This window comes from Sphaeramia orbicularis, chromosome 6, assembly GCF_902148855.1.
Source record: "Sphaeramia orbicularis chromosome 6, fSphaOr1.1, whole genome shotgun sequence".
NCBI classification, from domain to species: Eukaryota; Metazoa; Chordata; class Actinopteri; order Kurtiformes; family Apogonidae; genus Sphaeramia; species Sphaeramia orbicularis.
In genome coordinates this window covers 14316417-14338108 of record NC_043962.1, presented here as the reverse complement: position 1 = coordinate 14338108, position 21692 = coordinate 14316417, and the positions used below count along the sequence as shown (strand labels likewise).

Genomic DNA, 21692 nt, shown 5'->3' with positions numbered 1-21692 from the left:
TTTAGTTATTTTTGTTGTTGCTTAGATGTTGGAGGTAAAACATTAACCCATGAAGACCCAGTGTTACTTCTGTGGTAGTTCCCAAATGAACTGTTCTCTCTATTTAACCTTTTTTAAGTGATTTATCACCATTTATTGTGATATTATCCTCTGTATTTTTTGCATTTTTTGCTGTAAATCCTGTATTTTCCCTTATGTTTAATGAGCTGATCGTGTACATCAGGGGTCTCAAACTCATTTTAGTTCAGAGGCCACGTTCAGCCCGATTTGATCTGAAGTGGGCCGGACCAGTAAAATAATAACCTATAAATAATGACAACTCCAAATTTTTGTCTTTGTTTTAGTGTAAAGAAAAAAACAACAACATTAAACTATGAAAATACTTACTTTTATAAACTACCCAAACAAAAAAGATGTGAATAACCTGAAAAAAATGACATTTCTTAAGAAAAATAAGTCCAATTTTAACAATATTCTGCCTCAACTTATCATTTCTACATGAGCATTATGGATCGGGTCTACAAAGACACTGAGGAACAGGCAGAAAATTTTTAAAATTGTGCTTAATTTTCTTTAGACATTTCAGGTTATTCATGTTTGTTCAAGTTATTCACATTTTGTTGTTACATGATAGTTTGTAAATGTAAATATTTTCATAATTTAATGTTATTTTTTGCACTAAAACAAAGAAAAAAATTTGAAGTTGTTAATTCAAGATTTTTTTTTGGCTAAATTTAAGATTTTTTTTTGCTTAATTCAAGATTTTTTTGGGCTTAATTCAAGATTTTTTTTTATTTATTTGAAGATTTTCTTTTTTTTGCTTAATTCAACATTTTTTCCTTAATTCAAGCTTTTTTTATTTTTTTTTGCTTAATTTAATTCAAGACTGGAATTTTTGACTTTGCAAAAACATCCCAGGGGCCAGATTGGAACCTTTGGCGGGCCACATTTGGCCCCCGGGCCGCATGTTTGAGACCACCGATGTAGATGTTCATAAAAACTCAGAGTAAATTGATACGTTATTCATCAAAAAAGAGAAAACTGAACAAAAACTGACTTTTTTCAGCAAATCTATCAACAACTGAATGTAATTCAAGTACGCCCATCCACTGTCATTTATCAAACTCCATTGGTTTTACTGGTGAATCGATGTTGTAGAAGATGACGGTGTTTCCATAGATCCAAGGATCCAATCCGACCCATGGGATGAATTTGTAAAATGCAAAATGTACACAAAATTGCACTTCAGATATCAAGAATGTCACAACCATTTTAGTGATTTTGCCTTTATATACTATATAAACAAATGTTTACTATACCCATGTTTGGGATCTTTTTTTTTTCCAGTACAACTTTATTTATATCACCTGCCTATTATTTGTTCACTTTAACCTACTATACCAACACAAAAGGCCAGAAAACACAAAAGAATATAAAATCCGATTTGAAAAATGTATATAATTTATTGCATAAATAACACAAAGATGCTTAACGAACCTTTTCAAAGACTTTAAAAGTGAATATTGGTTCCAAATATTAGGTATATACAATTAAAATTGTAATAAATTAAAATTATACTCAAATATTTGACATAAAAGCAGATCTTTACGTAGGCGTTTTCTCCCCTAAAAGTGCAGTAATCAAACACAGTTATCATGATAATTAGAATTTAAACAGTAATACTAACTGTCTGCAGTTTTATCGTTATACCAGTAATCGTTACATCCCTAGTCTAAATTTTCCTTTTATTATTGGGTCTAAAATTCTGGTAAAGGTACCAGAATGAACTCAGTTTCATAACAGCACCCATATATCTGATCTAAAACTGCATTTTAGACCAATTATTTCCACATATTGATAGAATTAATGGCTCAACAGTTATTAAATATTTTCGATCAGTAGACGGTTTTGGTCGCTGGTGGATGTTTGGGTCTTCGTGGGTTAATAACACTCACATCCAACTGCTGTCAGATCATGTCTATAAAACCAATGCAGCCTTATAACGCTGCATTCATATGCAAACTGGGTCTGCTAAATGCTACACATGGATCTGTCTTTGATTACAAAGAAGCTTTCCTGAAGCTGTAGTGCAAACCTCTAAACTGGATATGTAATCAATTTACCGGGCCGCCAGCATCTGTAATCTGTATAACAATTAGAGAAATATATCTTACACATGCAGTGAGAGGATGGCATTCATAATGATCATAGCTGCAATAATCATTTGTTGCCATAATTCATGCCTAATAGAAATGTTGACTCCGGTGTATAAATAACAGGGGGTAGGGGCTGGTAAAGCCAACATTTATTTATCTGCTGCAGTGTTTTTCTCCCTACTGGGGGTGTTAACTGTCACATGCTTAATAAACTTCATCCATCTGTCTCGCCGAAAATGCTGCTGGAGCATTCTGTTGCATTGTAGATTCACCTCTGCTCTGAGAACACGCGCCTCCTTTGATCAACAAAACACAGTTGGAGTGTGTGTGTGTGTGTGTGTGTAGAGTGAAGAAGCCACTGCACACACGACAAAAAAAAAAAAAAAAATTAACATGCTATCAAAACGCCTGCAGCAAAGGCATTTATGCTCCAGCTGATATTCACTTGGGTTTGGCTCCAGCCGAGCCTGTTTCACAGTCCTGTTTGCAGCTGTTTTTCTAACACTTATAAAATATATTAGTCTGGAATTATTTATGATTTAATTTTTGATTTTTATTCCCATGCTTTAACTTATATGCTCACTTGCCAGGAGGAGGGAAGTGCAGCTGCACGATATGGACACTGATTTTCACATCAATCACTATCAAAAAATTATGACACATGCAAGAAAAGAACTCGGAGAGTGCAGACCTCCACCAAGACCCCCCCCCCCGATCATCACCAAAATTTAATCATTTCTTCCTTGTGCCAGTATCAACATTTCCTGAAAATTTCCTGAAAATCCATCCATAACTTTTTGAGTTATCTTGCTAACAAACAAAGCAAAGTGATCACAATAGCTCCTGGCAGAGGAAACAAGAACGTGTTAATACTTTGGAGTTTAAATGCAGATTTTTTTGGAAGCTGAAGAAATAGCACTAGATGGATAATGTTCCCCAACACTAGTGAATTATAGTGTTTCATTGCTAACAGGGGACTGAGCTACAATACACACTGCAAAACTCCAAATCTTACCAAGTGTATTTTTCTCATTTCTAGTCCAAATATGTCATCACACTTAAAACTAGAAGCACTCGGAGAGCGCAGACCTCCGCCAAGGCTGATCAGTGGCCCCCCCGTGGTCCCCCCCACCCCCAATCGCCACCAAAATTTAATCATTTCTTCCTTATCCCATTTCCAACAAACCCTGAAAATTTCATCCAAATCTGTCCATAACTTTTTGAGTTATGTTGCACACTAACGGACAGACAAACAAACAAACAAACAAACAAACAAACAAACAAACAGACAAACAAACAAACAAACAAACAAACAAACAGACAAACAGACAAACAAACAAACAGACAAACAGACAAACAAACAAACCCTGGCAAAAACATAACCTCCTTGGCGGAGGTAATAAGACAGAATCACCGAAACAGTAAATTGTAAGTGAGATTTTTTTTTTGCTTAATTCAAGATGTTTTTTGCTTAATTCAAGCCAAAAAATCTGCCAATGGAACAAGTGAAAATTATCTTGGTAAGATTTCTTCAAATAAGTTTTTCTAGATCTATTGTCTAAAAATAAGTTCTTATATCTCATTGATTTACAGATTTATTCATTATTATTCTATATTACCCTTCTATCTGGTACTAAATTAAAAAAGGATTCAGTTTCCTGGTGTGTCCACACATACCGCACCATGGTTCTTTTAAAACTCTTCTTCGCTTGTTGTAAAATCTGTCAACATTGTTTTTTTGTTTTTTTTATTCATGTGACTCTAGTTGTGCAAAAATGTCTTTCCTTTTCAGTTTTGTGTGTTATACCATTTGCGCTACAACCAAAAAAACACCTCTTGCCAGCGCAAAAACTTTCAATCGAAAAACAAGAGTTTTGGCGAAATTGTTGCTTTTCCATTAGGTGAATTTTTATACAGTAGTTATATTCACGCAATTTGAGGGTCAATGGAAAAGCAACTACTGACAACATAAATCCTCACTATAAATAATATATACATTAACGTATATTTTTAATAGACTGGATCTCCATACACATCTACTCAGTTATTTACATGTATATTTATTTTCTGTTGGCAGATTTTTATTTTTTATTTTTTTTTGTGCTTAATTCAAGCAAAAAAATCTGCCAATGGAACAAGTGAAAATTATCTTGGTAAGATTTCTTGAAATAAGATTTTCCAGATCTATTGTCTACAAATAAGTTCTTATATCTCACTGACAAGTTACTCTTTAGGTGATTCTGTCTTCTTTTAAGTGTGATGAGATATTTTGACTAGAAATGAGAAAAATACACTTGGTAAGATTTGGATTTTTGCAGTGCAATGATAATAAATATATACAATGTTATAACAAAAATGTTATACTGCGATAAATGTTGTTACAATAAACTTTATTTCTACTTAACAGACCTCATTATATTTTTATAATTATTGAATTTTAGTTGTCTTGAGGGTTCATGTTGTTTATATTGTCATCTATAAATGAATTATTCATTAACCTGCAAACACTAAAATTCTATGATCTAGTCGACCTATACACTCTTAAGATAATGTTCAAAGTTAAAAATAAGCTCCTGTCAAAAGGAAGCCAGGAAATGATCAAAATAGAGACAGTCAATATTGGCTTTTCCATTGGACATCTGTGCAAAACTTTACCGATATTTACTAAGTGTCGAAAAAAACAGAAGTGTCCATTAAATCACACATGCAATGATTTGTTTATTTACGTGATTTATGTTTATATAATGTCATGTCTATGCATGTGCTGATGTCAGCATATCAATTGCCTCTATATATGTGCCAAGTTTGAAGTAAATAGAAACAAAATTGATGTCTTTACAGACATGTGAAATTGTGCCCATTATAAGTAAATGGGAGAAAAAAAAAGATTCTAAATTTTTTTTTAAAAATTTTAACTTTCACCTACTTTTCCCAAAATGTAATCACATCTCTTCTGGGTCACTGGCAATCTATAAACCCAATTTGGTATGAATTCTACCAATAGTTTTGCTGCTACAGACATTTGAAATTTCACCCATTGTAAGTAAATGGGGAAAAAAAAGATTTTAAAAATTCCTAAAAAATTTGATCTTTTACCTATTTTTCCCAAAATGTAATGAGATCTATTCTGAGTCACTGGCCATATATACATCCAATTTGGTATGAATTCAACCAATAGTTTTCTGGCTACAGACATTTGAAATTTTGCCCATTATAAGTAAATGGGGGAAAAAAAGATTTTAAAAATTAATATTTTTCCCAAAATGTAATCACATCTATTCTGAGTCACTGACAATCTATAAACCCAATTTGGTATGAATTCAACCAATAGTTTTGCTGCTACAGACATTTGAAATTTCGCCCATTATAAGTAAATGTGGAAAAAATTTGTTTAAAAATTCATAAAACATTTTTAACTTTTACTTATTTTTCCCAAAATGTAATCACATCTATTCTGGGTCACTGGCCATATATACACCCAATTTGGTATGAATTCAACCAATAGTTTTCCGGCTACAGACATTTGAAATTTCGCCCATTACAAGTAAATGGGAATTTTTTTTTTTTTTTTTAATTCATAAAAAAATTTAATTTTACCTATTTTTCCCAAAATGTAATCACATCTATTCTGGGTCACTGGCAATCTATAAACCCAATTTGGTATGATATCAACCAATCATTTTCCTGCTACAGAAATTTGAAATTCTGCCCATTATAAGTAAATGGGGGAAAAAAAAGATTTTAAAAATTCATTAAAAAAAAATTTAACTTTGACCTACTTTTCCCAAAATGGAATGAGATCTATTCTGAGTCACTGGAAATCTATAAACCCAGTTTGGTATGAATTCAACCAATAGTTTTGCTACTACAGATATTTGAAATTTCTTCCATTATAAGTAAATGGGAAAAAATAAAGATTTTAAAAATTCATAAAAAAAAAAAAAAGTTTGACCTAGTTTTCCCAAAATGCAGTGGCATCTATTCTGGGTCACTGGGAATCTATAAACCTAGTTTGGTTTGAATTCAACCAATAGTTTTGCTGCTAGAGTGTTAACAAACAAACAAACTGAACCAAAAACAACACCCCTTGCCTCCCTTTCGGGGGTGGGGGTGGGGGGGTTGTAATAATATCCAGATAACCATCATTAGTTACTTTTCTGTACCTGTGTGTTTTACTCATATGTTCCTGTATCGTTCTCCTGGTCACGTATCCTCTATCATGTCACTGTTTCTTATACCCTCGGACAGTCCACCTGATTATTGCTGCTAATATTGTTTACTGACAGGACTGGTGACCCCGTATCTCCACATGCCGCCCACAAATCCTCTGCTGGGCTCAGTGGTATCCTGAGCAGCGGTGGCAGTTGTCAGCGTGCACTACTTTTACCTGGTCTCATCATAGATAGTGCTCTAATCAATTTAATCTCACGCGGGCAGGGGGAGATGGTACGATCAATAACCAGACACCTTGAGTCTCACTTTAATTATCACATCAACAAGACGCCAGAGGTGATGGTTACACGCTGACACGACGCATAAGGGTCAGAGGAGGGAGAAAGTGTGGACGTTCGACTGAACCAGGGCTGGGAAATAGGGATTTTGAAATGAAATGATGACGTTTATTTTGTACTTAAGTAGGACTAGAATCTAAAATGTGCAAAAGCTGCTGTATTTACCTCTCACTGTCCTCTGCACTTTAACCCTTTCATGCACGAATTATTAGAACCTTAATCAAATTTTTTTCCTGAATGTTTTTATTCCTCTTTAGGCATGAAAAAAACAATGTGATTGAAAATTTTCTTCTGAAAAATAAATGAAAAAATAAAATAAATACAATAAAAACAATTTTAAAAAAATAAAATAAATAATAATAACGAAAAAAAAAATCTTATGAGCATATTTTTCATGAAGTTGCAAACATGTCCACCCAGCTGGACACCACACGTTTAATTTTTGACACACAGAAACATGTATTTATTGATAAATTGTGTGAAAACTATGGGGAGGGCATGTGATTCTGGGGGTTTATGCTCAGGAGAGATCTACATAATGTTACCAATTCATGCCAGAAAAGATATGTAGTGTCTTAAAAGTTTAATAAAGATATGTGTTAAAAAAAAAAAAAAAAAAAAAGAACTACAAAATCCATGAATATACAAGAGAACAGCTGTAGAATAGCTGTCCATTGTAGTGACCAGTATGCACGAAAGGGTTAATGAGGTGTGAATGTGTGACTTGACAGAATGAGAGAGGGGCAGGGTGTGCATGTCTTTTTTTTTTTTACTGTTTTTACTTTTACTACAAATATTTTTTTGGTATTGTATATCTCCTTTTTTGCAAAATAAGAACTTTTTTTTTTTTTTTTTTTACAAGTGCATCAGAATTATGTTGCATATGCTCTGTGTATACAATGACAATAAAAGTAATCTTGAATATAAAGGTGAACAAAATGCAAATTTAAACGGAGCATTTCAGAGTATTGAAGGCGATAAGTTAACTGAAGAAAAAAAAAAAAAAAGAAAAATGTACAGGTATGTCATTGTAGCTCTTTAACCCTTTCATGCATGAATTAGGAGAACCATAGTCAAGATTTTTTTTCCTCTTTAGGCATGAAAAAAACGATGCTATGTATACATACATACATAGACATATATATATATATATATATATATATATATATATATATAGATATATAGATATATAGATATAGATATATATAGATATAGATATACACACACACACACACAGGGTGTCCCATAAGTCTCCATACATAGGAAAAATAAACGTTTCTTGACATAAACCATTTTTATTTATATAATATGCTCTATATGACTGCCATGTTGTCGGGAACACATTTCAATGCGTGTCCTCCATTGCTGAGGAACTATGAAGAAGAAATATAAAGAAATACATGTTAGAACCAAATATGTATGGAATGTATTATGTCTCCTATGTATGGAGACTTATGGGACACCCTGTATGTGTATATATATATATATATATATATATATATATATATATATATATATACAGGGTGGGGAAGCTAAATTTACAATGAACATTTAGTTGTTTTTTCTCAGCAGGCACTACGTCAATTGTTTTGAAACCAAACATATATTGATGTCATAATCATACCTAACACTATTATCCATACCTTTTCAGAAACTTTTGCCCATATGAGTAATCAGGAAAGCAAACGTCAAAGAGTGTGTGATTTGCTGAATGCACTCGTCACACCAAAGGAGATTTCAAAAATAGTTGGAGTGTCCATAAAGACTGTTTATAATGGAAAGAAGAGAATGACTATGAGCAAAACTATTAGGAGAAAGTCTGGAAGTGGAGGAAGCAACAAAAAACGTACCAAAGCTTTTATTAAAGCTCTCAAATCCAAAATCCTAAAGGATCCAACCAAATCCATGAGAAAAATGGCAAATGAACTTGAGGTAGACAACAAGACCGTTAGAAATGCAGTAAAATATGATTTGAAGTTAAAATCTTACACAAGAACACCAAAACACTTGTTGAAAACAGCAACAAATCCAACTTTAGCAGTTTTTGGGAATCATGTTTATGGCCGCCTTCTAGCCCAGATCTAAACCCTCTGGATTCTGCGATTTGGGGCGTTTTAGAACATGCTACCAATAGAACATCACACAGCAATGTCGACTTTCTTAAAGATACTATTAAAGAAGAATGGGAGAAGTTGTCACCCGATTATTTGAGGAACACTTGCGCAAGTTTCAGGAAGCGTGTGAAGGCAGTTATTGAGAAAGAAGGAGGACACATAGAATAAAAACATTTTCTATTATGTACATTTTCTTGTGGCAAATAAATTCTCATGACTTTCAATAAACTAATTGGTCATACACTGTCTTTCAATCCCTGCCTCAAAATATTGTAAATTTTGCTTCCCCACCCTGTAGACGAATTACGAGGTTGCTCTGAGTGCTTGTAATTGTCTCACTTTGATTCTTGCAAGAATAACAAAGTATTTTTTGTGATCCCCCAAATCAGAGTGTGGTGTTTTTCTTTCTCTCAGCGTGCTAGTAAATCCATTACAGTTGTAAAATTTGGTAAAGATGGTTGGAATAGTTTTCCCGTAAAGTTGCTAACAAACAAACAAACAACCACACAAAGCAAAGTGATCACAACACCTCCTGGCAGAGGTAATTATTAAATTTGGATGTGATTTTAATCAGATTTACATACAGTTGGGCCTCATGTATCACTAGACTGTCATAAATATCCCTTAACTGTCTAATTAACAGCACACGTTGTTATTTGAAGGTGTTGAACTGATTGTTTTCTGACGTACAAAGGCCTCCTGTCATAAACTCCATCCATTGAAGCATCTGCTCCAGGGGAGATTGTGGAAAGAGCAAGACAATAAACAGGTGTTTCTATCAGGAGTTTGTCACACGTAGTGGGTGACAGGAGCGTCCCTCACAACCAGCTCCTGTTAGATCAAACAGTGTGCAGGCAGATGGTGCTCCACAGACCTACGAGTTTATTAAAGCCATGCACACAACCACAAATGAATGCACACACACACACACACACACACACACACACACACACACACACACACAGACACGTGGCGGCTGTAAAACACACAAACACACACCTGCACGTTTACTTTTGCCCTCCAGCTGGAGAGGAGCAGGGCTTTGGGATACCTGCAGTCTCAGTGGTGTCTTAACACATTGAGCGTGGCTTCCTCTGGCGACTGACAACGTCTTAATGAGTATTTCCTGAGTCTCAACTCAATTATAAACTCCCTGCCAGTACCTGGCCGAGAAAAGATGTTCGCATTCACTTTCGGGCTGGAGTTACAGCAACGGGGAATTTTCCCTGCAGGTGTCGGAAAACTTCTAGCGGCACAATGTTGATTGAGGTAGTCTTCGAAGTTAGCCCCATCCGCTTTTCAGCTCCTCTTTAATCTGTCTGCAAAAACATGATTAACTGCGAAAAGCACGGATGAACTCCATCGCTATTGCCTAATAAATATTCTGTGTGGGTCTTTTCTAAAGTGATTGGAAGTTAATGGTTTTAACCACGCTGTGATCAAAACCAAATAAAAGAAGTTACTCAAATGCTTGGTGTAAATACGTAATAAGCTGTTTTTTTTTTCTTATTTCATTTTTGACCTTATTCTGATCTTAGAATATTCATAATAAGTTGTTTACATGCTTTATGTCTGTTTATCTCCTCCTTTCAGTCCTTGAACTGCCTTCTTGAAAAGGTTCATGCTGAGACATTTGCACATATTCCACAAACCTGTGGATTCTTACAAGTCTTAGAATATTTAAAAGGCGTGTTCTCTGTCCAACCACAAACTTTTTTTGTTTTTTTTTTCCTTTAACTATACTTTACTCATCAGCTCAGTCTCTTTTTTGTGCAGTTGGTTTGTGTCGTGTATGGACCTGAATGTCAACTCACTACAGACCACATGTCCAAAGCTGAGGTAAAAACACAAGCTGAAGCGTTTTATCCAGAAAATACAAATGATATCTGCACGTCCTACATGTTAGAAGGTGTTTTGCAAAACTAATGTGTCAGATCAAAATGGAAAAAAAAGGTTTAACTATGTCCAGACCCGTAAAGGCACCACAACCCTCAGACAAGTTGAATGAATTCTGCATCATTTAGGGCAATGTGTGAAACCACAGATCAGATCTATCTATCTATCTCTCTATCTCTCTCTCTCTCTCTCTCTCTCTCTCTCTCTCTCTATATATATATATATATATATATATATATATATATATATATATATATATATATATATATATATATATATATATATATATATATGTATATATATATGAGGGCTGTTCAATAAGTTCATGGCCTCACCCACAAATACTGGTTGTTATAATACAGGATGTTCCATTCTTTCGTGATGGGATAGTGATGCTTGAACATCGATGGACCAAGTGCATTGCTGTAAATGGAGATTATGTTGAAAAATAAAATAAATTATCAGTCTGTGTTGTTCTGTTCTGGGTGAGGCCATGAACTTATTGAACAGCCCTTGTATGTATATACAGGGGTTGGACAAAATAATGGAAACACCTTCTGTGATGCCACAATGTTAGGTGTTTCCATTATTTTGTCCAACCCCTGTATATGTGTGTGTGTGTGTGTGTGTGTGTGTGTGTGTGTGTGTGTGTTACAGTAGGGATTCCGCTAAATCCCTGAAACTTTTAGGGATTTCATGAAACGACGAAAACATTTAGGGATTTTACATTATCCCTGAAATATGGTCCTAGTTATTTTGCAAAATCCCTGAATGCGATTTGTTTGGAGGTCCATTCTTCCTTATTTCAGTGATTAGGCTTCTTTAGTCAAAGATTGTACTTGATATTCAAGTATTAAGTGTTTTATTTGTTAAATATTTACATGTTTTAAAGACAGAAACACATAGGTGTTAAATAAACTTTATTCAGAGCTCTTACACATTCTGAACATGAACTTTATTTGAAACCTATCACACACATTGCGTACAACATAATTATGACAAAATGAAAATTCATTGGAGAGCTCTATTGTCTAAGTTCTGCACACAAATGACACCACAGAGTATCAGTACCAGTGTTAAGGTGTTCTTTCCAGTGATTTCATGAAATCCCTGAAAGTTTCAGGGATTTTGCGGAATCCCTAGTTACACAGTCTTATTGTAACATAAGTTTTTATATTTAGAGCTCTGGAAACCATTCTTGATATGCTCTGAGAGTATTCCTGGGATAAATAAATGTAAATGACCATTTACTTTCATGTTTTTTTAAATAAACATATTTATTTATTTATTATCTTTCTTTTTAACAAACTAATTGACAATTTTTAAATATTAAGTAATTTATTTTATATTATCTACGGTGTGTGTGCAGGGGCATGGGTATGGACTTTGGTTTGTTTTTTTGTAAATACTGAAAAATATAAAAAGATTTCTAGCCAAGAATATTTTTTTTCTCACCCCATTGGCAGAATTTTTTTGCTCAGTATAAGCCAATTTGACCAGATTTAGGAATATTAGGCTTACTTGTAGCAGCGCATTTTTTGCAGTGTATGCACCTGAATGTGTACAAATGGCAAAAAAAACCCTCTCTCATCTTATCTTTTTATTCCTTATTTTATGCATCTTGATCATTTCCTTTCATTTGTTTATTGCAAAAAAGTAAACATCGTGACTAAGTTCAAAATAAATGGAGAAAAAAAAAGCTTTTGTTGCTTTTACTGACTTGTATTTATTATACTGTGGCCCAAACACTAAAATGCAGTAAATAATGAACTGTGATTTGTGTGCGTGTATGTGTGTGTGTGTATTATGGTCATCCCTGCATAGCTGCTTTGTAACTGTAAGAAAAAAAGTCCGAAGCCACATGTGATTTCCTTGAACAAGTGCTGATGCGAAACCAAACAAAGGGCTAATGAAGTTGAGTTTCCCAGATAATATGACAGGCCTTGTTTGAGAGGCATCTGATCTGAGAATGACATTTCAGACCATCACATTCTGCTTTGAAAAAGATTTCTTCAAAGCCCCTGGAGTAAGAGCTGATCCCAGGCACAAAAGCAAAGAGGGCGAAGAGGCTCAGGAGAAGGATAAGTGAGGACGGGTGAAGAGAGGAATGAGAGAGCCAGGGAGCAGCGTGACATCTGAGACACCACATTAACTCTGTGAATAGGTGTGATATTATAATCAAATTGGCGGTGGGAGCTTTGTTCTCGTCTGGCTCTCGACTAGCGCTCTTGCTCAGAACCAAACCTCTGGCTATTCTTAAGGCCTCTATTCAAATGCTTAGAGAAATGATGACAGAAATAAAAAGGCTTAGAAGAAAAAGAAAAAAAAAAAAAATCCACCTGGAGTTCTATGAAAACCCACTAGTGACAGTATTTCCACAAGAACGACATCATTCCTCTCGTTTCTACGCTTTCGTCTTTTCTTGCGGCGAAGAATCTTTTTTTTTTTTCCTTAAAACTCAAACATGTTCTTTTATCAAGTGTCATTAAACACCTGAACGTTCCAACAGTTTAGAACCAGTGTTGTGCAAGTTGTAATCCAAACTGTAATCCATTACAGATTACTTGTTACTGTTGTTACCTCCACCGAGGAGGTTTGTCTGTTTGTTTGACTGTTTGCAAGATAACTCAAAAAGTTATGGAAGGATTTGAATGACATTTTCAGGAAATGTTGATACTAGCACCTTCCCGCTTTTTTAAATTTTTATTTTTATTTTTTTCATTTATTTTGAACACAGTCACAATGTTTAATTTTTGCAACAAACAAATGAAATTAAATTATCAAGATGCATAAAATAAAGAATAAAAAGATAAGATAGTTTTATTTGCCATTTAAAACAAATCCTACATTCAGAATGCTCACCACAGACACGCCAGGGTTTAAAGGGTCTCGCGGTCCTACTGTTTTTTTTGTTTGTTTGTTTGTTTTTTCATTTTATTTGAGCATCTAAATTATGGATGAAAAGTGTGATGTAACGCAAACATATACCGAGTAAAATATTACGGAGAACTGATTAGTAATGCCTTACACTACTGTGTTACAGCAAAAAGTAATCTGTTACTGTAATGCATTACTTTTGCAACATGTTACTCCCAACACTGGTTATAACCCTCTAAACCAGTGGTTCCCATCCTTTTTTGGTTCGTGACCCCATTTTAACATCACAAATTTCTGGTGACCCCAGACATTCAAAACGCTGACTTTTTTTTTTTTTTTTGCTAAAATGAATTTGTTTTTGATCATGTAATAGTTTGCTATACTATGTTGCAAATAAATGTTAATTTTAGACACATTTAGTCTATATAATGTATATTCTTATGGACAGAGGCAGTAAAGCCAGGTGTAGATTTCTGCACAAAGTGAGAATTTGATTTTCCTTGGTCAGGATATGTACAGTCAGTCCAGTCTGGATTTACAAGGCTGACAATTAATACTGAACAAACAAGAACTCAAACTATGAATTATGAAAGAGCTGCAGCATCTGAAACTGACCACAATGAACATTTGAAAGATAAACAGAACCACAGTGCTTCAGTTTCAGCTTCACAGTTTGTCATGTCTTTTATCGATTGGAATTGTCTCTCAACTCACCACACATTTTTTATTAGTAAGTTTTTATTTTTATTTTGATCAATTACTAGAAATTTCAGGCGACCCCATTTGAATTTCAGGCGACCCCAAAAACACTACTCTAAACTGTGTGTGTGATTTTTTCGTGATCAAGTGTTTTCTGACTTCAGGACTTCATCTTCTCCATCAGCACCACTAAAGAGCAGACGACAGCCAGAGAAAACATTTTGATTGATACATCAGATGAAGTGAATTTCAGATCTGTGCTGTTAAATATCATTTTGCCTAATGCTGGGAACTTTTACTCGAGGGGGGGGTTGCTTTGCTGGACTGCAGAGTAGACAGCTCATTAGGTTGCTTCATGCTGTCTGCAGATGGTTGCCGCCGCCGAACTCCACAGGGTGCACCTCAGATCGCAGGAGAAACTCAGCAAGATGCGCATCACCTATCAACTGGAGTAAAACCAGTTTAACGTCGCAAACTAGGACTTAAGTTTGCCGTTAGGTTTGTCCAGATGGGAGAAGATGGGAGTCTGGACAGCAGATAAAGTATGTGTATGAATCAAGTGGAAACCTCCGGGGCTGAAACATGAGAAATACAGCTGAAACATGTAGTTCTTCAAATAGTCACTAGAGGGTGTCTCAAAAACAGGACATACGGTATACCAGTGGTCCCCAACCTTTTTTGTGCCACGAACCGGTTTCATGCATGAAAATTTTCCGCGGACCGGTAAGAGGTGCAGGGGTTCCAATAACAAAAACCGTTGTCAGTTCAGAGCATGTGATCTGAAACACTTATACTGCAAAACCAGGCAATTCCAATGATTCTTTTTTTTTTTACCTTTATTTAACCAGGAAAACCTCATTGAGATTAAGAATCTCTTTTTCAAGAGTGTCCTGGCCAAGATGGGCAGCAGTACAGGGTGGGGAAGCAAAATTTACAATGAGCATTTAGTTGTTTTTTCTCAGCAGACAATACGTCAATTGTTTTGAAACCAAACATATATTGATGTCATAATCATACCTAACACTATTATCCATACCTTTTCAGAAACTTTTGCCCATATGAGTAATCAGGAAAGCAAACGTCAAAGAGTGTGTGATTTGCTGAATGCACTCGTCACACCAAAGGAGATTTCAAAAATAGTTGGAGTGTCCATAAAGACTGTTTATAATGGAAAGAAGAGAATGACTATGAGCAAAACTATTACGAGAAAGTCTGGAAGATACTATTAAAGAAGAATGGGAGAAGTTGTCACCCCAATATTTGAGGAACACTTGCGCAAGTTTCAGGAAGCGTGTGAAGGCAGTTATTGAGAAAGAAGGAGGACACATAGAATAAAAACATTTTCTATTATGTCCATTTTCTTGTGGCAAATAAATTCTCATGACTTTCAATAAACTAATTGGTCATACACTGTCTTTCAATCCCTGCCTCAAAATATTGTACATTTTGCTTCCCCACCCTGTACATTAAATAGTTACAGACAGACTTCCATACATAAAACGAATACATAGACAAGTCAAACCTTCCAAAGTCAACTCAAAAAGTGCTCATGAAATGTAGACAAAAGTGCTTCAGGTAAAACATCTGCAGCCAGATATCTCTAAGTCACACAGCATCCTCTTAAAAGTGTCCAACGAAACCAGATCCTTCAGTTTCAGGTCTTTTTGTAGTTCATTCCAGGTGAATGGGGCCGCATACCTGAAGGCCTTTTTTCCCTGTTCAGTTCTAACTTTAGGAACAGACAACAAGAAAAGATCCCGAGAACACAGATTATAAGCGTCTGTGGTTCTCCGACTGATGTAGGTCTGAAGGTAGGATGGGAGCAGACCTAGAATAGACTTATAAATTAAAATACGCCAGTGACTCAGTCTGCGAGCTGACAAAGAAGACCATCCTACACAATCATAAAGCAGACAATGATGGGTAAGAGATTTAAAATTGCTGATGAACCTCAGAGCTCCATGATACACACCGTTCAGTGACCGTAAACTATGGGTGGAGGCATGCATGTAGGGCTGCTCGATTATAGAAAAAAAAAAATAATCACGATTATTTTAGCAATAATTGAAATCACGATTATTAAAAATGATTATTTGTTAACCTGAAAGTTGTTTATTTTTTTCTTGCAAAACAATGTAAAATATACTCTTTAAATATAAATAAAGCTTTTAACCACTAAAACAAAGTATGTTCACTTTTGTATGAAACAAAAAAATCTTTGAATGCAAATAAGTGTACTGTAAATTCAAGTATGTTTCCTTTTGTAAATAAATAGTGCACTGTAATTAAACTGCTATAGACTTACCATAGAACTGGAGCAATAAAAAAAAAAAAAAAAAAGAAAAAAAAACTCACGTAAAGTGCAAATTATAAATTCAAGTATGTTCAATGTAGTATGAAACATAGTAAATTCAGTGGCGTGCCGTGAGGTTTCAGTTAAAGCCTTCTGTATACATCAGCCATCTAGAATACATACGTTAGGGTTATACGGGTTAGGGTTAGGTTAATACGGGAGTTGCAGCGTAAAGAGATTCGGAAACTGAAGATTGCATTGCGGACGAAGTTGTAGACGGAGTTGTTTTTATGTGTTCTAGTTTTTCATGAGATTATGATAAAGGTGGCGGTGGTTAAACTTTAGATGGTTACAAAGGTTTGTTGTGTTAGCGGTCAGTGCGGACACAACTACGAAACACTTTTTGCACATGATGTGTTTTTGCTCTTCGTCTTCTTCATCAAACTCAAAGTGATTCCATACAACTGAATTTGACTTGCCTTTTTTGTTTACCAAGCACTTCTGCTGTGATTCTCCTGCCGTTTTTCCAGACCGCTAGGTACAACTTTCCTCTTGGGGTGGACCTGCCGGCTAGCAGGCAGCTGTAGCTTAGAGGGGGGCGGGGCAGAGCAGCTCATGGTAGCTTGCGTGCGCGTGAATTAAAACGACTCAAAATGAATAATCGTTTTTTTCTCGATTACATAATTTTTGTAATCGTTGCGTGTAATAATCAAAATCGTAATTGAATTTCGATTAATTGCACAGCCCTACATGCATGTACAAGACATCACCATAGTCCAACACAGACAGAAATGTAGCTGAAACCGGTCTCCTTCTTGATTCGAAAGACAGACATGATTTAATTCGAAAGAAGAAGCCAAGTTTTAGTTTTAATTTTCTAACAAGCTGCTGAATGTGTGCAGAGAAAGAAAGGGAGCTGTCAATTAAAATGCCTAAATATTTATAGGTCGGGACGAGTTCTATCTACAGTAGAATATCAACTCACCCTAATGCAGAACCAGTGGAACCCTGGACTTGTTTCCCTGCAACTAGATGGTCCCATCTGGGGCTGATGGGAGACACACAGTCCAGTTGTGTTCTGTAGATCCAGTCTACTACTTGGTAATTCATCATCACAGAAAACCCAGACACAAAAAATATGAGGTTGGAAACGGAAGAAGGACTTTCAGAGCTTTTGTGGCCATATCCGCATATTCTGCTTTGACTTTAATCCAGAATGAAAAGAGGTTTGAAGTTGTTTCAAACATGGATGGATGTGCTGGAGCAGTTTGGAGGTGCTTGTGTGTCACCTGTTGCGATGAACCTGTAACTTCGGCAGGAATCCTGATGTTTCCTTCTAAATTCTATTTGCAGGCAGTCTGTGACCCTTCTGCAGCCTCATCGTTTCCTTGTTTCTTCCTGAAAAAGTTCTCCAGTGAATTTAGTTTTTGGCTCATTTCTTTAGCTTGTGTTACTACTGATTCATGAAATGGCGCAACAGAGTCTAGCAGTTGTGAGGTGAGGGCGGAAACAGTCGCTTTTCAAAAAAAAAAATCTCCGCAAGACAAATGGAAAAAATTGCTTTAATATTAACCACTTTTTTTTCTTCTTTGTGGCCCGGTACCGAATGATCCGCAGACCGGTATCAGTCCGGGGACCAGGGGTTGGGGACCCTTCCGGTATACCACTCCCTACGCAAATAGTTCAGGTCCTTCCTTTGGAGAATTACTGCAGCGACGAATATGCAAAAAGTTCCTTTACCCGAAATGATGCAGCGAGTAGCTTCGTATTTCTTCAACAACCATCAGTTTAGATTAGATTAGTGTTAGAAAAATTAGGCTATTAGACTATATCCTGAAAATACCAGGTGTCCAGAGCATGAGTCATGGATGGGTTATGATGACATTTTGCAAGAATGCCCAGACATATCCACTCAGGATATGTCTACCATTTCTTTGCTATCTGCTTATTTTGTTCCAGTTTGGGACCAAAGCGTACTTGTTGTCCATCCAGTTTGGGACCAGAGCAGGCTGCTGCCCTTGAGGAGATCAGGCCATGGGGCAGGTGGGGGAAGAGTACAAACGCAGTCACTGAACCCATGCATCACTGTGTTTTGAATACCTAAGCCAATGGTGAACCTGATCAATGTCATAATATTTGTACACTTGGTCCAATGATTGTAATATTCATGTTCTTTCATAAGATATTGAACTTCCTGTTGTCAGTCAGTCAACTGCTGCATCTCACTGTATGTACTTGACTCCTTGCAAGTAAAAAACCTTCTGATTCCAGAATCCAGTGACTCCGTCTTTTGTCTCAGAGTGTATCACAGAATTTTTCTATCAATTAGATTAGATTAGATTAGATTACAATAGATAGAACTTCATTGATCCGGAGGCACAGTACCATGATGCATGACGGGAAATTAAGTTAAAAACAGGAATGACGCATTTACTAGCTTCAGTCCCTATATATCGGTATTAATATGACCCATAGTTCCCTACAGGTGAATGCGCTAGTATGTATTTAATCACATAATTTAAAGGGGATGACAAAATTAGTTGCCTCTCATAACTGACTTTGAGGTCCTATAGTGAACAGCCACGAAGACCGGAACTCTATATTCTACGTAAAAGGAGGTGATGCTAAGAAGCTAATGCTAAAGGCTAGCTTTACTGTAAATCCGTGCAATAAAATCACCCGATGGTCCCGTTGATGTAACTTATCATGCACAACTACGGTAGATTAATTTGTTGGGAAAGAAGTGTGTTTATTTGATAAATAGAAGCTGCAAAAGTCTGATGAGGCAGGCAAGCGAGCTGTCAATCCCACCTGTCAATCAAAGCCCAACACAGCGGACAGCAAATGGACCACATCAACTGTCTTTTATTAGCATTTATCAAACAGCTGAAACTACTTAGTGTTGTTTTCAGTAAGACAGCAGCTGCATTACCCTAGTGACCAGCCTTTTCGTCCATATATGGTCACGTTTAACTGTAATAAACCATGATGGCACAAAACTTAAGCGTATGCTGTTATTGCCGGTTCCTACTATTTTAACCCTTTAGGGGTCTGAGCCTATTTTGGCCGTTTTTGAGAACTTCTGATTTTGCCTATATATACTATTTAAAGAAATGTTTACTATTCCCATGTTTGGTATCTTTTTTTTTCAGCACAACTTCGTCTATCTCATCTGTCTATTATTTTTTCACTCTAACCTACTATATCAACACAAAAGGACAAAAAACACACAAAAAATATAAAATCCTATTTGAAAAATGTATATAATTTATTGCATAAATAACACAAAGATGCTTGACGAACCCTTTCAAAGACTTTAAAAGTGAATATTGGTTCAAAATTTTAGGTAGGTGAAATCAAAATTGTAATAAATTAAAACTACGCTCAAATATTTAATATAAAAGCAGATCTTTACATGGGCTTTTTTTCTCCGGGATTTCTCACCAACCTCCCCACCCCCAGTCCTCCTGGTATCTGCATCTGGTTCAGGTTGGGGTCATCCTCACCCGTACCGGTAATGCTAATGCAGCCTGTGGATTAGAATCCACAGATTCGGCCATTTTTTTCCGTTTTGAAAAAGGACAAAAAGGACAAAGATATGGTCAGAAATATAACTAAATAATATATATATATATATATATATATATATATATATATATATATAATATAATAATAATTAAATATTTTAATAAAGTTCTTCCCAGGCTTATCACAGATTTTCCCAGGATTATCTCTGGACCTGCTGCAGTGGTCCTGCCTCTCTCCTGCCTTCATCATCATCACTCACCTATCCTCAACTGCCTCCATATGTCCCCCCCTACTCCCCCTTCTCCCCCAGTCTCTATCTCTATCGCTATCTCTCTTTCTTTACCCTCTCTCTTTAACCCCAACTGGTCAAGGCAGACGGCCATCTTCCAGGAGTCTGGGTCTGCTCCAGGTTTCTGCTGTTAAAGGGAAGTTTTTCCTCGCCACTGTCACCAGTCACGAGTGTTTGCTCCTGGAGGATTCTGTTGGGTTTCTGTAAATTGGCTTAGAGTCTGGTTTTGACCAACTCTATATATAAAGTGTCATGAGATAACTTTTTTGTTGTGATCTGGTGCTATATAAAAAAAATTTGATTGACTGAGTGATTTGATTGGTTTTCCCCTGTAAGTCGCTTTGGAAAAAAGCGTCTGCCAAATGCATAAACATAAACATAACACTTCCTTTATATCATTCTAATAAAGCTATATCGCTTGTTTGCTCCAGTTTCAAAGCGTCATATCTCTGGTGGTATTTGCTCTATTAACATCAACTAAAAAGCGGGAGAGTGTTTCACTTCCGCACTTTCAAATGTAATTGTTCCCAGTGGTCTACATGACTGACTTCCGATGCTACGACATGTTGGAAATGGGGCTGTGACTGTTGAACCCTCAGTGGTTCCCAACCTTTTTTGGCTTGTGACCCCATTTTAACATCACAAATTTCTAGCGACCCCAGACATTCAAAACACAGACATTTTTTTTTTTTGCTAAAATTAATTTGTTTAATATGTTTAATCATGTAATAGTCTGCTGTACTATGTTGCAAATAAACGTTAATTTTAGATGACATTTAGTCTATATAATGTATATTATTATGGATGGAGGCAGAAAAGCCAGGTGTAGATTACTGCACAAAGTGAGAATTTTCTTTTCCTTGGTCAGGATATGTACAGTCAGTCCAGCTTGGATTTACAAGGCTGACAATTAATACTGAACAAACAAGAACTCAAACTATGAATTATGAAAGAGCTGCAGCATCTGAAACTGACCACAATGAACATTTGACAGATAAACAGAACCACAGTGCTTCAGTTTCAGCTTCACAGTTTGTCATGTCTGTTATGGATTGGGATCATCTCTGTCAACTCACCATACATTTTTTATTAGTAAGTTGTTTTTTTTTTTTTATTTTTATCAATTACTGGAAATTTCAGGTGAACCCATTTGAATTCCCGACCCCAAGGTTGAAAAACACTGGTCTAAGCAATTTGATCTTTGTAATCCCTTGACCTCATGACCTGTTTGGTTTGTTTTTGAATCTGTAAGAAAAAAAAAAAAAAAAAAAACTTTCATAAATACAGAGTTGTTGTTTTTTTAAGTGTATTTTTCTCATTTCTAGTCCA

General features: G+C 35.8%; 1 protein-coding gene across 1 annotated transcript in view; it reads right to left on the bottom strand.

Annotated features, from left to right (window-relative positions):
- Positions 1 to 21692, bottom strand: part of cdh13 (cadherin 13, H-cadherin (heart)) — a 1127464-nt gene that overhangs the window by 290452 nt on the left and 815320 nt on the right.